Consider the following 15,183-nt stretch of genomic DNA (forward strand, 5'->3'; position numbering starts at 1 on the left):
TTTTTCTTCTTCTTCTTTTTTTTTTTTTTTTTTTAGAGACAAGGTCTTTCTTTTTGCCCAGGCTGGTCTTGAACTCCTGGCTTCAAGCAATCCTCCTGCCTTAGCCTCTTAAAGTGTTGGGATTACAGGCATGAACCAGTGCGCCTAGCCTTCCTCTGATTTTAAGAATATTTATTCTGTATATGATGGATATGATAACTTTCTATTATTACTCATAGGTGGATGAACTGCTCTGCTGCTCTCCCTGGTTCCTCATCCAGGCCAGGAAAGAGTTGATTGTAATTTCATAGCATTTTTCTCATAATAATCTTTAAATCCTGAATTGCTTGTTTTGTGGCTTTTGCATATGGATGGTCTCCTAGTGTGTTGGGTGTTTTGACTCACCAAATTTTGAGAGACTAGCAGCAGCTTTTACAGGCTGTCTCCTAGATAGGAAGATCTTTGGAGTTGTTGGAATGAGACAGGGATAGATACATAAAAATCAAAAGCTTAAATACTGATCTTTTTCCCTATCAAATTTATCATTGGGTACTGAACTAATGTTTATCTTACCAGTTCAAACTTGAGTCACCCTAAATTTGTTTTTCTTTCGAATCTTGCTTCGTAACAGTCATTGTGTCATTATACTGAGCTTTCTTTATTAAATGATTTTGTTAAAATCTCCAGGATTATACATGCATAGTTGGGGGAAAGAGGGAAAAAACCAAGTGTAGGAACAGCTTCCCCAGAGGGACTGGCGCGCAGAGGTGCTGGGCAGGTGAGGGGCAAGAGCTGTGCCCGGCTGCTGCCGCCACTGCTGACAGCCACTCTCCTGTCAACAGTGTCAGGATGATTTCCCATTAATTTTTTATGGACTACTCATGACGATCCTGTGAAGTAAGTGGGCTCAGCATTGTTGTGTGCATGGCCGTGTGTGCACAGATGAAGAACCTTGTGCTCACCATCACAGAGAAACAGGAAGGGGCTGGTTCTGTAAATCAGAGTCCACTTGTCCTTTGCTGTTTCCACTGCAGCAAAATGCTGCCTTACTAATAAAGCACAGCCGGAAATAAAGAGTGTGCTGCTTAGCACTGTCCCCAGGACAGAGGCCATTGGTGGGCAAGTCAGCCTGTTCAACAGGATTGTGTACCAGGCCTACGCATGGATGCCTGGGTGTCTTATATACAAGTGGACACAAGAAGGGAAAGAATGGAGAGCTTAGGGCAACAGCCAAGCAGGCCCCCTGCCTGTCCTAGCCTTTCCCTTTGCATTGCATTATGTAAGTCTTTCCTTCTTTGACACTTGGATTTTAGGATGTCCACTTTCATGTTGCTTTAATAACTAGAACAATGTCTTCATTTTACATAGAAGGAGCACAGTAAGAATTTAATAGTAACTTGAAACAACTATAAAATTCCATTGATCCTGAGACATCAGTTGTAAGACACGCCGTTCATTTATGTACCACTAAGGTAAAAACAAACAAAACCAAAACATTGCCGGTTAGACTGTGAAGCAATTCTTTCTTCTATAAAACATTTTTTTTTAACTGCATAGAACAAATACTTCAAATTTCTTAAATGGTTTGTTGACTGAAACATAGAAGGGTTGCAGTGGCCATTCATTCTACCAAGAGTAACAGTCAAGTTCACCTGTCGGCAGGCAGTAACTACTGCATCACCCCTGCCCGTCCAATAAAGATTGAAAGATACTACTGATTAGAAAAGATGGCCCAGTTTCAGAGATGCACATTTTTGTTTTCACATTTTAATAAATTAGAGTCGATACATGGTGAAATTGTTTCTCTCGTTTTTCTAATAATAGCACTGCTGGAGAAAGTACATATTATTAGCTTGTAATGGTTGTTTAACAGCTGAAGGCAGACGTGGTTCTCGTATCAGTGAAGCTTTGTTGGGGAAACAGACAAGAAATGCATTAGCAGTCAAACAGTTATAAATTGGGACTCCTTATTTTGGGGCTGTAGAATGACCAGAGAATACATCTTTGAAAAGACAGTATTACTCTTGAGACTTAAACGGAGAGAGATAGAGAAATATAGAACAACCCAGGGAAGAGTGTTCCTGTGGGAGGGGAGCAGAATATGTGGGCACGAAGACCCTGCAGAGGGAAAGACCTTGGCACCTTCCAGAAGTTCAGAGAATAATTGTGTGCCTTGAGCAGAAAGTTCCTCACATGGCTAGTTCTTTGAATTAAACTCAAACATGTCCTAATTTGGATTTGGAGAAATGTCTTACCAGATATAGTCATAGTGTTTTAGTTCATGAAGCATATTTATTCTTTTCATGAAATGCCTCTGAGGATGGAATCACTTTCAAGCAAAATCTTTTCTTTTAAGTCAGTAGTCTGTAAAAGTACTGGATGTTGATGAGTGTATATCCATGTAGTTATATACAATTATCCTCATTATGCACAGACTCTGTTTCTCATGATCATTTGAAGACATGCAGAGCAGGAAAAATTCAGTCACATGCATTGCATGTTCCCAGCTGAGGTTGAACAGGGCAGCACTCTGCCTTCGGTGTCAGCTCTCGCACTATAAGGCAGTGTAGTTTTCACCATCTCAGTAGTACCATGTTTTTCTCATTCTGTGCTTTCGTTGGTGATTTTGTGTTTAAAATGGCCCCTAAGCATAGTGCTGAAGTCCTGTCTAGTGGTCCCAGTGCCAGAGGCTGTGATGTGCCTCATAGAGAAAATGCATGTGTTGCGTAAGCCTCTTCTAGGCATGAGTTACAGTGCTGTGCACTGGGAGTTCAATGTTAATGGATCATTAATATCTTAGATAAGGTGTCTTTAAGCAGAAGCACATGTAAAACAAGGGTATGCATCGATTAGCTGAAGAAAATATTGTGACCAGAGACTTACAGGAACCTAACCCTGTATTTCTCTTAGGAGCAGTGGTTCAGTATTTGTTAGTTCAGTGTTACCATAACTACTGCAAATAACAAGAAGTGACTGTGTGTGTACATAAGAATACATAGCTGACATGCTGTTGTGTAACAAGCCACCCCCAAACTTTAGCAGCTTAAAACAGCAACCGTTTACTAGCTTACAATTTCATGAGTTTGCATTTTGGGTTGGCTCAGCCGTGCGGCTCTTCTGCTGGACCAGGCTGGGATCACCCATACATTTACTGTTGGCTGGTGGTCAATGGCTTTGCCCCTATGCCTGGTGCTTTGGCTGGGGCTCTGGGCCACACACTTCATCACCCCGCAGGCTAACCTGGGCTCATTCCTGTGGCAGTGGTTGCAGGTTTCCTAAGAGCAGCAGGAGGGCAAGCCCTTAGTGCGCAGCTGCTTTCTATGCCTCTGCTTCTGTCACATTTGCCCATTGGCCAAAGCAAGTCACACGGCCACCCAAAATCATGTCCACCTCTTGATGAGAACAGCTGTAGAAGCCCAGTGGAAGGGCATAGATGCAGGGAGGGGAACAATGTCTGTTCATTTTTACAGTCTGACTCATACTTCTCATACTAAGTCATTTACATACAAACTCATTTTTTACATACTTTGTCTTACTGTTACTCAAAAGCCAAAGAGGTAGTACTTTCTGTTAACCCATACTGGCATAAGAGGAAACTGAAGTTCAGAAGGATGGAGGAACCACATAGCCAATAATTGGCAGAGGCACATCATACGTGTCTCTATGATTGTAGGGTTTTTATTCTGTTTCTACTGTTTTGCCTTCTGACAGATAAATGGCTAATTTGCCTAATTTGTCTTATTCCTGGGGTGGGGAAAGGAATTGCAATGAGATTAGTTTCATCCCTACAGAACAATACTATTGTCTATCTTAATAAACTGTATCCTATGCATAGTCTTACTATTTTAAGTCTAGGAAAATCATGATGATAGTGATTTGTGAATGTGTGGTATTTGATTATAAATTTGATTTGCACAAAGGGCCTACATCCTGGATATGGAATCTCAGTTGTAACAGAATTTATCCTGAAAGACTTAAAGGAAGATGATTAAAATATTAGAGATACTGACATTGTCTGAAGAGATCTACTTGTATTTATTTCTTGCAAAAAAAAAAAATCCACAATATTACCATAGCCAGGCCCTATTATGCTATTGTAATCATAGTTGAACCAAGAAGGGTGATTAACGATAGCAATTTATTGTATCTGAGGAGGAGAGAAAATAAGAGATGTTGTCGTTATCATAAATCATATCATAAATAACCAAAAAGAAGCACTCAGAATGCTTGTGTGGTGTCAGCAGCCAGCCCTTTCAGGCACGTTAGCCCAGGATGTAGCCATAGAAACCCCAAAGTCATATTGTTATCTTAGTCTTGCTGCAGTTATGTGATACAACAGTATTAACATATAGATTAGGCCATTTATAATACTAGGTGTCATTTCAGGTTGGCTTGCTTATATAGCATTTTAGTTTTTTATTGTGCAGAATGTTAGTGAAATAGTGCTTTTTTACAGGTCAGTGTGTATCTAGGTATTTATAACACATCATATTCACGCTACTGTTAATTTCTTGTGTTATTGATTGGTTGTAATGTATGAATTGTCATTGCCTAATTGTCTTGTCTTTGCTAGTAATTTCATTTTTTAAGTAAACAGGTTTATTTTAAAAATACATACCCACTTACACATGTTGAGTTGTGTTTTAAGGGTCTAATTTCTGTTACATTATAGACAGGACAATTTTAAAATATTTTATAAGGAGATGTCAATGGAATTATTTTTTAGCGTCATTTAGTACTAGAAGATATAATGAAGTGGATTATGATTGTTTTTGACGTCATGCCTTTCTTTTCCTTCCCAGCATCTAGTGCCTGTTTTCCTATTATTTCCTGACTGCCCCAACCTCTTCTCCTCACAGCAGCTTCCCAGCTGGGCCTGACCCTGACCTTCCTGGCAGTAATACCCTGTGTTCTACACTCACCTAATCCTCAGCATTCCATCACGTTGTTTCACTTCGGTTCAATTTTCCCAGTCTTCTCACTTCAAAAAGTAGGATAGAGTTGTTCATTTGTTAGTTTCATGGTCTTAAAAATATTTTCACAGCAACATTTTAAAGATACTGCCTGTACCCAAACACATAAATCAAGTGGTAGAATTTCAAGAACTGTTGCTTGTTGGTCAGTGAGATATTTAGGGGCAGGAGTAGCTCTGTCCTGCCCTTTAGATCATCCCACACACATGGCCAACTACATGTAGAGATGGCCCTAGTAATAAAGATCTTCGTCTCTTAGGAGGAGGAGGTCAGATGTCAGTATTCACATTTTACAGATGAGAAAACTTAGGTCTTGGGAGATGAAATGGGCTGTGCTGGGTTGCACTTGGCTCTGTCAAGTGAACAGATCCCAGGTGTCATTTCAGTTAGGTTCCCTGCCCAGCCAACATTTCCATTCCTGCCTTCATACCCCTTGCTGTGGCTCCTTGTGTACCTTGTGCAGATTCCTGCCTACCATGTGAACTGATGGCCATAAAATGTGTTCGATTAAGGACAGTCAATCATGTCTTATTTGTCTTGTAGTCCTAGTTAACGCAGAGCTCTCTATAGTGAGATTCAGAGTGCACATCATAGGCAAATGAATGAATTAGTCCTAGTTAACACAGAGCTCTCCATAGTGAGATTCAGTGCACTCCATAGGCGAATGAGTGGATTAGTCCTAGTTAACACAGAGCTCTCCATAGTGAGATTCAGAGTGCACATCATAGGCGAATGAGTGGATTAGTCCTGGTTAACACAGAGCTCTCCATAGTGAGATACAGAGTGCACATCATAGGCAAATGAATGAATTAGTCCTAGTTAACACAGAGCTCTCCATAGTGAGATTCAGTGCACTCCATAGGCGAATGAGTGGATTAGTCCTAGTTAACACAGAGGTCTCCATAGTGAGATTCAGAGTGCACTCCATAGGTGAATGAATGGATTAGTCCTAGTTAACACAGAGCTCTCCATAGTGAGATTCAGAGTACACATCATAGGTGAATGAATGAATTAGTCCTAGTTAACACAGAGCTCTCCATAGTGAGATTCAGAGTGCACATCATAGGCGAATGAATGAATTAGTCCTAGTTAACACAGAGCTCTCCATAGTGAGATTCAGAGTGCACTCCATAGGTGAATGAATGGATTAGTCCTAGTTAACACAGAGCTCTCCATAGTGAGATTCAGAGTGCACATCATAGGCAAATGAATGAATTAGTCCTAGTTAACACAGAGCTCTCCATAGTGAGATTCAGTGCACTCCATAGGCGAATGAGTGGATTAGTCCTAGTTAACACAGAGGTCTCCATAGTGAGATTCAGAGTGCACTCCATAGGTGAATGAATGGATTAGTCCTAGTTAACACAGAGCTCTCCATAGTGAGATTCAGAGTACACATCATAGGTGAATGAATGAATTAGTCCTAGTTAACACAGAGCTCTCCATAGTGAGATTCAGAGTGCACATCATAGGCGAATGAATGAATTAGTCCTAGTTAACACAGAGCTCTCCATAGTGAGATTCAGAGTGCACTCCATAGGTGAATGAGTGGATTAGTCCTAGTTAACACAGAGCTCTCCATAGTGAGATTCAGAGTGCACTCCATAGGTGAATGAATGGATTAGTCCTAGTTAACACAGAGCTCTCCATAGTGAGATTCAGAGTGCACATCATAGGCAAATGAATGAATTAGTCCTAGTTAACACAGAGCTCTCCATAGTGAGATTCAGAGTGCACTCTATCGGTGAATGAATGAATTAGTCCTAGTTAACACAGAGCTCTCCATAGTGAGATTCAGTGCACTCCGTAGGTGAATGAGTGGATTAGTCCTAGTTGACACAGAGCTCTCCATAGTGAGATTCAGAGTGCACTCTATATGTGAATGAATGAATTTTAGTGGCATTGAGTCACTTCAAGGAACTGGTTACAATAAATAAACCTAAATCCAGACAAATAGAAAGGTATTTTTTGAAAAAAGTATGCGTTTTTGTTTTTTAACCTCTCTGCCCCACCTCTCCCATGCTGTCCAAGCATTCATTTAAATGATCCTTTCATTTGCTAGTAAAAGAGGAATCTATTATAAAAACAGTGGCATGTATGGACTAATAGGAGAGTTTGTGCATCATTGTAGAAATTAATTTCTACATCCACATACATTTTTCATTTACAGATTCTGACACAAGATTGTGTATCTACTTTTAACCAATCATAAGAAGTCTAGCTTTAAATACGTTTAATTTTTGATGAAATACATGCAGATAGCATTTTCTTGTTCCTTTGCTTAAAGTTTAAGAATACAAGCATATTTTCTGCTTAGTTGGAGAACATGCCACTGAATTTTAAAGTTGCATGTGTCTGTGTAGTTAGTCAGATAAAAAGCTTTTATGCCATGTGCAAACAATTTCCCTTTATTTCCTAATGTCTATGAACTTTTTAGATTATAGTGTTTCTTTAAAGGCATTTACTATTCTAGTTAAAAAGATATTTTGTTCTAAGTCAATATTTATAGTAGCTTAGAATTAACCTCCCAAAAATCCTTTTGGTGTGTTCAGACCTTATTGCCTTGTTCTGTTTTTGTCTGAGAAGTTTAGAAAAGAAGCATGTTTTTCTCATTATTCCTCAGGAGCATGTAGGGAGTGTGGATTATTTATTTGTGTTATTAATGAAGGAAAATTTAAATGGAGTTTGTGGTGTCCTGCTCCCATCAACATTTGTAAAGCTTTTGAGAGATAGGGATTAATATGGATACATTTTGTTGCTTTTATGTGATTAAAAAGAATTCGACAGTTGTTCTGCAGTCACACTCTGATGCTTTTAGGGTAAAGGATCATGATGTCTATAATTTATTCTCAAATAGTTTCCCAAAATTATATTATAATTATGTAATTATATTAATATATGTAGTTATATAATACATATGTTAATTAGTGCATCAGGTTATAGGGTATTCGTGAATTCTTTGTAGTATTCTTACAACTTTTCTATGTTTGAAATTATTTCAAATTTAAAAATTAAAAAATAGGCCGGGCACGGTGGCTCACGCCTGTAATCCCAGCACTTTGGGGGGCCGAGGTGGGCAGATCACGAGGTCAGGGTTCCAGACCAGCCTGCCGGCATAGTGAAATCTCGTCTCTACTAAAAATACAAAAGTTAGCCAGACATGGTGTCACGTGCCTGTAATCCCAGCTACTCGGGAAGCTGAGGCAGGAGAATAGCTTGACCCCTGGAGGTGGAGGTTGCAGTGAACCAGAATCACTCCACTGCACTCCAGCCTGGGCAACAGAGTGAGACTCCATCTCAAAAAATAATAATAATAATTAAAAAATAATTTTACAGTCAAATGTTGACCTGGAACCATTGATTGTTTAAACAAGAAGATACCTTAGAAAGCATCTCTGTCTCCCTATTTTTGTATACATTATGATCAGATACCCAGCTACCAATTAAATATCTGTCTAAAAGTGAATCTCTAGCTGTGGTGATGAATTTGTGCTGAGTCATTCATGATTTCACATCGTTTCCCTTTTTGGACTGGTGAAAAAAGCATACCAGATGTGCAAAACATTTGGCAGAATGAAGAGTTCCTTCTTACTGTGGCCATTTTTTTCTTTGAATTCTAGCATTCACATTTTAGTGACTGTGAAAAACATGAAAAAATAGGGTTGTTAAGAAGGAACGTGAATTTTAGTTAAGATTTTTTTGAAAATAGCTATTACACTGGTTTAGGTGTGATTCTTCATGTCTTTAGTTTTTGTTGTTATTACTGTCTTTTTTCTGCTAGAACTATGGGGGTTATATAATAATTTATGGGATTCTTTGATGAATGACAGTTTAATCAATTATAACACATAATTTTCAATACATCCTCACACATGGGAAAAGCAAATCAAAAGTCGTATCACTATAAACTTTAACCAAACTTTAGCACAAGCAGAAAAGGTAACACCATTAACTTTAACCAGACTTTAGCACAAGCAGAAAAGGTGACACCACTTTTGTGAATAATCCTTACTATGCCTTTAGGGACATGAGCATTAGTACCTATCCAGAATTACCTTTCCTTAATTAAATACCCACTGTCCTTCAAAGCCTCCTCAACAGCCCTCGATTGCTTTCATGGAGCGATGGGAGATTAGGGCAGACGGCTGAGGTGAATTCACATCACCCACAGATGCTAACTGTGGATGTGTGCTGCTATTGGATGGTTTTACAGAGATTATGGGGAGGAGAGTTGTTTTTTGCTTTTTTAATCTTCTCAAAAGGGTTACAAGGTTAACTTTCCAAGGCATATCTCTATTATTGATGGGTATTATTATTTAGAAGTTTGAATACTTACCTTTAGTGATTAATTTTCAGAATGCTGTCAAGATAAATGGTGCTAATGAACTGGTCTTGTTGATCAAGGAACTAATGCACTAAGAAGTTGAAGAACTTGTGTAAAAACTTACAACTAACACTCAACTTTTTAAATTATTTTTTTCAATATTTGTTTCTCACATATGTACAGAAGAGTCCTTTTCTCCCATTTCAGAACACTAAAATAACAAAATGAGTTCTTAGTTCTCTGGAAGTAAAAATCTTTGAAATATTTCATATATACACATGCTGTCTGTCTCATGCTCTCTCTGGTGCTCGCTCTCTCTTTCTTGATGTTGGAACACAGCTATTATTATTATTATGTCTATATTTGTGTTAAAGTGGAAAGGGCCTGTGACCCAAATTTTTTTTATTATTTTTGCAATAACATATCAAGATTAGATATCTTGTAATATTAAGCTTATGCTGACCAAATTTTGCAGTTTTATAATACACAGGCTTCCACAGATCAGTATAGGAAAATATTTTTAAGACATTTGTAGGATATTTTGCAGATTATTAATAAATGATGGTCATTATACACATCCATGCAAAGAATACTTTGTTGCCATTCAATTATTATCAAACTGAAATTCACCTTTACCAGTGGTAGAGGCTAAACAGTTCAATAGCCATTACACATTTATCTTATTCCAAACACTTAAGACATAGAATTAAAATTATTCATGTAGTAAAAAACCAGATACTCATTATGTGAAACCATCACCCAAGTCTGCATTTGAGCAGGCAGAAGCTAGATCAACTATATTTATTTGTTTTAATTTTAAAAATTCTAATATTTTTAAAATAAAATATATTCACTCAAGTGGAAAACTTTTATACCAGGAGAATGGAGTAGCTACCATTGGACATTTCTGCAGCAGTGAAAATATGTGAACTACAGCTACCTGCATCAACCTGGGTGAATCTTAGAAACATAATGTTGGGTAAAAATTTAAAAAAAAATTATAGTATCATACTATTTATGTAAAGTTCAAAAACAAGCAAACTACCTACAAATGTGGTAAAACTACAAAGGAAGCAGATTGAAGATCAAGACAGTAGTTCCCTGGGGGCTGGGGTAGGAGTGGAGAAAGCAGGGTGGATGGGAAAGGAGCCACAGGATTGGGAGGGCCCTGCTCGTGCTCTTCTGAAGCAGGCGACAGCCTCACAGGTATTCACTGATTATTATGCTTCATAACTTCCATGCACGTTACTTATTCCTGCTGGTAGGTATCAGATCATTTCTAATTTTAAAAATTGTTTAAGTATCTTCACACTTTTTCCTTTTCTTATTAAAAGTTTCAGGCTTTTGGCCGGGCGCAGTGGCTCACGCCTGTAATCCCAGCCCTTTGGGAGGCCGAGGCAGGCGGATCACGAGGTCAGGACATCGAGACCATCCTGGCTAACACGATGAAACCCCCTCTCTACTAAAAATACACACACACAAAATTAGCCGGGCGTGGTGGCGGGCGCCTGTAGTCTCAGCTACTTGGGAGGCTGAGGCAGGAGAATGGCGTGAACCCAGGAGGCAGAGCTTGCAGTGAGCGGAGATCGTGCCATTGCACCCTAGACTGGGTGACAGAACAAGATTCCGTCTCAAAAAAAAAAAAAAGTTTCAGGCTTTTTCTTCTGAGAAGTCCTTTGTTCATTTTAATTGATTTTGATGCTGCAATTGAAGCTTTCTTATAAAATCTTAAGTAAATAAGAAAGTGTAAATTAAACTAATAAAAATAAGAAACCTTTGTTGGTTCTAAAAAAAAATCTATTTTAAAACATTTGTATTTTTAAGTATTCCTAAAACCAGCACTTGAAGTGGTTTAGTTTTATAATTCATTTCTATTCCTTTAAATAACATAAAGGAATGAATACAAGTTTTTGCAGTATTAAGTAACATAAAGGAATGAATATAAATTTTTGCAATAGAGACTTGAAAAACAAAAGTGAAAATAAACAATAAAAACAAAATAACAAAAACAGAATAAACCTAGCTTATGGAGTCCTACTTTAAATCAAGCTTAATGTTAATTTGTTTTTACTCAAACACAAACAACCATCATTAATTTTTTGATACCCTTATGAGTTATTTGAGCTCTAAATTCAAAATAAACCAATATATTTTCTAAAGTAGTTGTATGAAACCATCCCAGTTTTCCTAGCCAAGCCTCACATTCTTCCTTCATTCAAAGGCCTATCTTGTAGCCATTTTGCCAGTTCTAATCTGATAGAATTGCACATTAGTAAAATAATATAATATATCTTACTATACAGAAAAATCCAAATTTTCAAGTTATTCTAACTATAAAGCAGACCTTACATCCAGAAGACTTGAACTGTCTTACTAGTAGTCCTGGGTATCCCCTGTAGTCCCTTTCTAGGGAATGCTTAGAGTAGAGCAGTTTCCCTCTGGTCTCCCAGTATCCTTAAGGCCTTCCCTGGAGAACACACACTGTTAGAGCTGAGCTATATCCAGATTAGTCCCCAGAGTTAGAAGAGCAGGATGCACCGTAACATACTCTAAAGACCCGTTATCCTGCCTAAGCCAAACCTTTATCATTCTGCTTTGGCATCATTGGGATTTATGAACCTCTGTGGAGTAGGAGGAGGTTCTTTGAAATTTAGAAATGTAATATTAATAAGTGAATGCTCATTCACTTTCAGAATACCCTAAAGCTGTCTTCTTTCTGATTTTCTCATGTTTATCTGTTGGCAGTTGAGGAGATCTGAAGTCCGTCTTGTCGTTCTGATAGCAAAAGCGAGGGAGGGAGGGAAAAGTTTAGATGAGCTGAATGTGGTAGGTCTAGGACAGGGGTCAGCAAACCTTTTTTTGTAAAGAGCTGGATAGTAAATATTCTAGGCTTTCTTTGTTGCATGTATTACTGAAACACAGTAGACCCACCCCAAAGGGAGTACGCGGTTATTTCTAGTTGCTAAGAGAAGGCATTACAGAAGAGGTAATACTTGGGAGCCTTAGAAGTCGCCAACATGTTAGGAAGGAAAAGACATTTCAGGCACCGGGAACCTCATGTGCAGAGGTACAGGAGTGTGACCACGTATTTGGGGATTGCAGATAAGTTAGCATGGCTGGAATGGGTAGAGCACGCAGGGGCCCACTGTGAATGACGAGGTTGCTTCCCTAGCTTAGAGGGAGCACCTTGTCAGTCATACTGGAGAAATTGGATTTTTATGTTTTACTTTTTCCTCCAATTTCACAGATGGAGAGGATTTTTGTATTTTAGAATAGTGATTTTCAAACATGTTTTAGCCTCACAACAAAAGCTTTTGTGGAAGCTCTGCATGTAAAATAGATAAGCCGAGGCATAACTCTTCCGTGTAATAAAGAACAGCTGTCTCTACTGCGCAGTAGCCTCAGAAGGGGTTCTACAAACCCTCAATTTCCAAGGGATGCCTTTTACAAACTGCTTTTGAAGGAAGCAATGAAAGGTTTTTAAGATGAGGAACCAGACGCTCAGATTTGTGTGTTCAGAAGATCACCATAAGACAACGTGAGAGATGGTTCTGAGAAAGCTGCACTGGAGGCCAAGACTAGGTAGAAGGTCCTTGCAGCCATACAGAGAAGAGGTGCTGAACATTGAGATTAACAAGACAGAAGCAGGGGGAAAGCACATGAAAGCAAACAGAGTAGAAAACTTGTGCTGTCAATTCAGATCTGGCAGAGAAGATGGGAGAGAATCTAGAATCACCCCAGTTTCCTGACTTGGGGCCTGGTGGGTGATACCATCATTATCGTGAATCGGTAGCATAATTGATGAGGTTGTGATGTTCTTTATGATTTACTAAGTACTTTCTTCCCATGCATCATCTCACATGTTCTCTATCTGTGCACCCCTTCATGCTTTTGCAGCATGGCTTCTGCTGTTGGCCTCATCCTCGTTGACCTCTTAAGCATTTGGCTTTGTTCACTTGCCTTCTGTGTTAAAACTCTTGCTCCCTTGATCTCTTTGACATCTGACCCTCCATGTATTTCATTAGGTCTTCTTCCTCTTCTTTTTATATATAGGTATTCCTCAAAATACCTGAGCCTGTTTCCTCTTGTTTCTTCCTTGTTCATATCATCCATCATGGTGACTTTAGTTATCTCAACAACGCTCTTTCTCTCACGTATTGTGTCCTGTTTTCTGATCATCTGTATTATATTTCAGCTGCCGAGTAGGCAGCGCAGACTAAATGTTCATCAAACTCTTTGTCTAGGGATTGAGCTAATAATCATTGTCCTTTTCTATTTCCTTATTTCCTGTTTCTGTTCATCACTACATTTATCACTCACCAAGGCTCAAAGCTTTCTTTCCCTTTTTTTTTTTCTTTAAAAATAGGGTCTCGCTCTGTCGCCCAGGCTGGAGTGCAGTGGCGCAATCACGGCTCATTGCAGCCTCAACCTTCTGGGCTCAGGTGACCCTCGCACCTCAGTCTCCCAGGTAGCTGGGACTACAGGCACGCACCACAATGCCCAGCTAATTTTTGTATTTTTTGGTAAAGATGGGGTCTCACTATGTTGCCCAGGCTGGTTTCAAACTCCTGGGCTCAGGTAATCCTACTCCCTCGGCCTCCCAAGATGTTGGCATTACAGGCATGAGCCACCATGCCTATCCAGGCTCAAAGCTTTGAAATTGTGTTTGAGTCCTTGCTCAAGTCTTATACCCTCATCATTTATCAGATTCTATCCATTCTATCCTCAGAATATCCTTCACCTCTGCTGCTTCCTAATTGTCTGCACTGTTCTGGCTCTGACCCTTACTGCCTCTCACATCACTTCAGTAACCCATGTTACTGCTCTCCTTCAGTACCCATTACCTCCCACCCCCATCCATCATGTGTGTTCCTGCCAGTGTGACTTTTCCCAACACATACCCCACACGTTTTTCTCTGTTGTCTAAAATCCTTCCAGGTCCAAACTACCAGTAGAGTAAAGATTATATTTCTTTTTCTGGAATTCAAAAGTCCTAGGATCTGGATGCAACTTCACTAAACCTGCTTCGTACTGCTCCCCACCTTGCACTCTACTTTCCAGACAAATAATTTTCTGTTTCTCTTAACACTCCCCGTGTTTCACCTTCATCTCTTTGTCATCTGACCCTTTGTCCTGGACTTCACCACTTCCAGTCTCCGAGTATCCCAAACGCTGCATAATTAATCAAGCCTCCTCCGCATGCTTGACCTCGCTGAGATCTGTCTCTCCTTTGACCTGCTGTAGCACTTTATCTGTCTGTGGCACTGATCACTTTCTGTGGGCTAGACACATCCGTTATTGCTGCACTAAACTGTGAGCTCTTTTAGTTGTGATTTATTTCTGTGGCTCTTTTAGACTTTATCGTTGTGCATTATATGCTTAGTTAATATGTGTTGGGAGAAATACTCTGATCTTAGAAAAACTCAGCCAAGTAGGCAGGGTAAGTAACATTGGCTCCTTTTTGAAAGATTAGGAAACAGGCTCAGAGAGGTTGAGAGAGTCCCTAAGGCTGGTTGCTCTCTAGTGCCATAACTGTAGCCGAAAAACCATTTGTCATGTGCCTAAACCAAGTGTTTTTCATTGCACCGTACTCCCTCTCCAAGTGGCTCACATCAAGCAAGCAAAGTAGAAGACATAAGTAGTATATGAATTTGTTATAAAAGTCCTAAAATGACCTTTCTGTCATTCCTGATAATAACAATAATCCATACTAAGTCCTATAATAATCCATCTCTTGGTTTTTTAGAGGGGCATGTGGGTGCGCACGTGTGCTTCTATGTGCGTGAGAGGGAGATAGAGAAAGACGGCGTTTACTGGTTAGGAAAAGAATTAATTCAGGAAACAACAGAAGGCCAACTGGAAATACCGAGCAATTTCCAGATCCTGAGGTTAGGGCCAGACTATGTG

General features: G+C 39.3%; 1 protein-coding gene across 2 annotated transcripts in view; it reads left to right on the plus strand.

Annotated features, from left to right (window-relative positions):
- TAF3 (TATA-box binding protein associated factor 3) overlaps positions 1–15,183 on the plus strand; it is a 204,955-nt gene that overhangs the window by 135,855 nt on the left and 53,917 nt on the right. The gene's annotated exons all lie outside the window — the stretch shown is intronic.

The sequence above is a fragment of the Symphalangus syndactylus genome, chromosome 10, assembly GCF_028878055.3.
Source record: "Symphalangus syndactylus isolate Jambi chromosome 10, NHGRI_mSymSyn1-v2.1_pri, whole genome shotgun sequence".
Lineage (NCBI taxonomy): Eukaryota > Metazoa > Chordata > Mammalia > Primates > Hylobatidae > Symphalangus > Symphalangus syndactylus.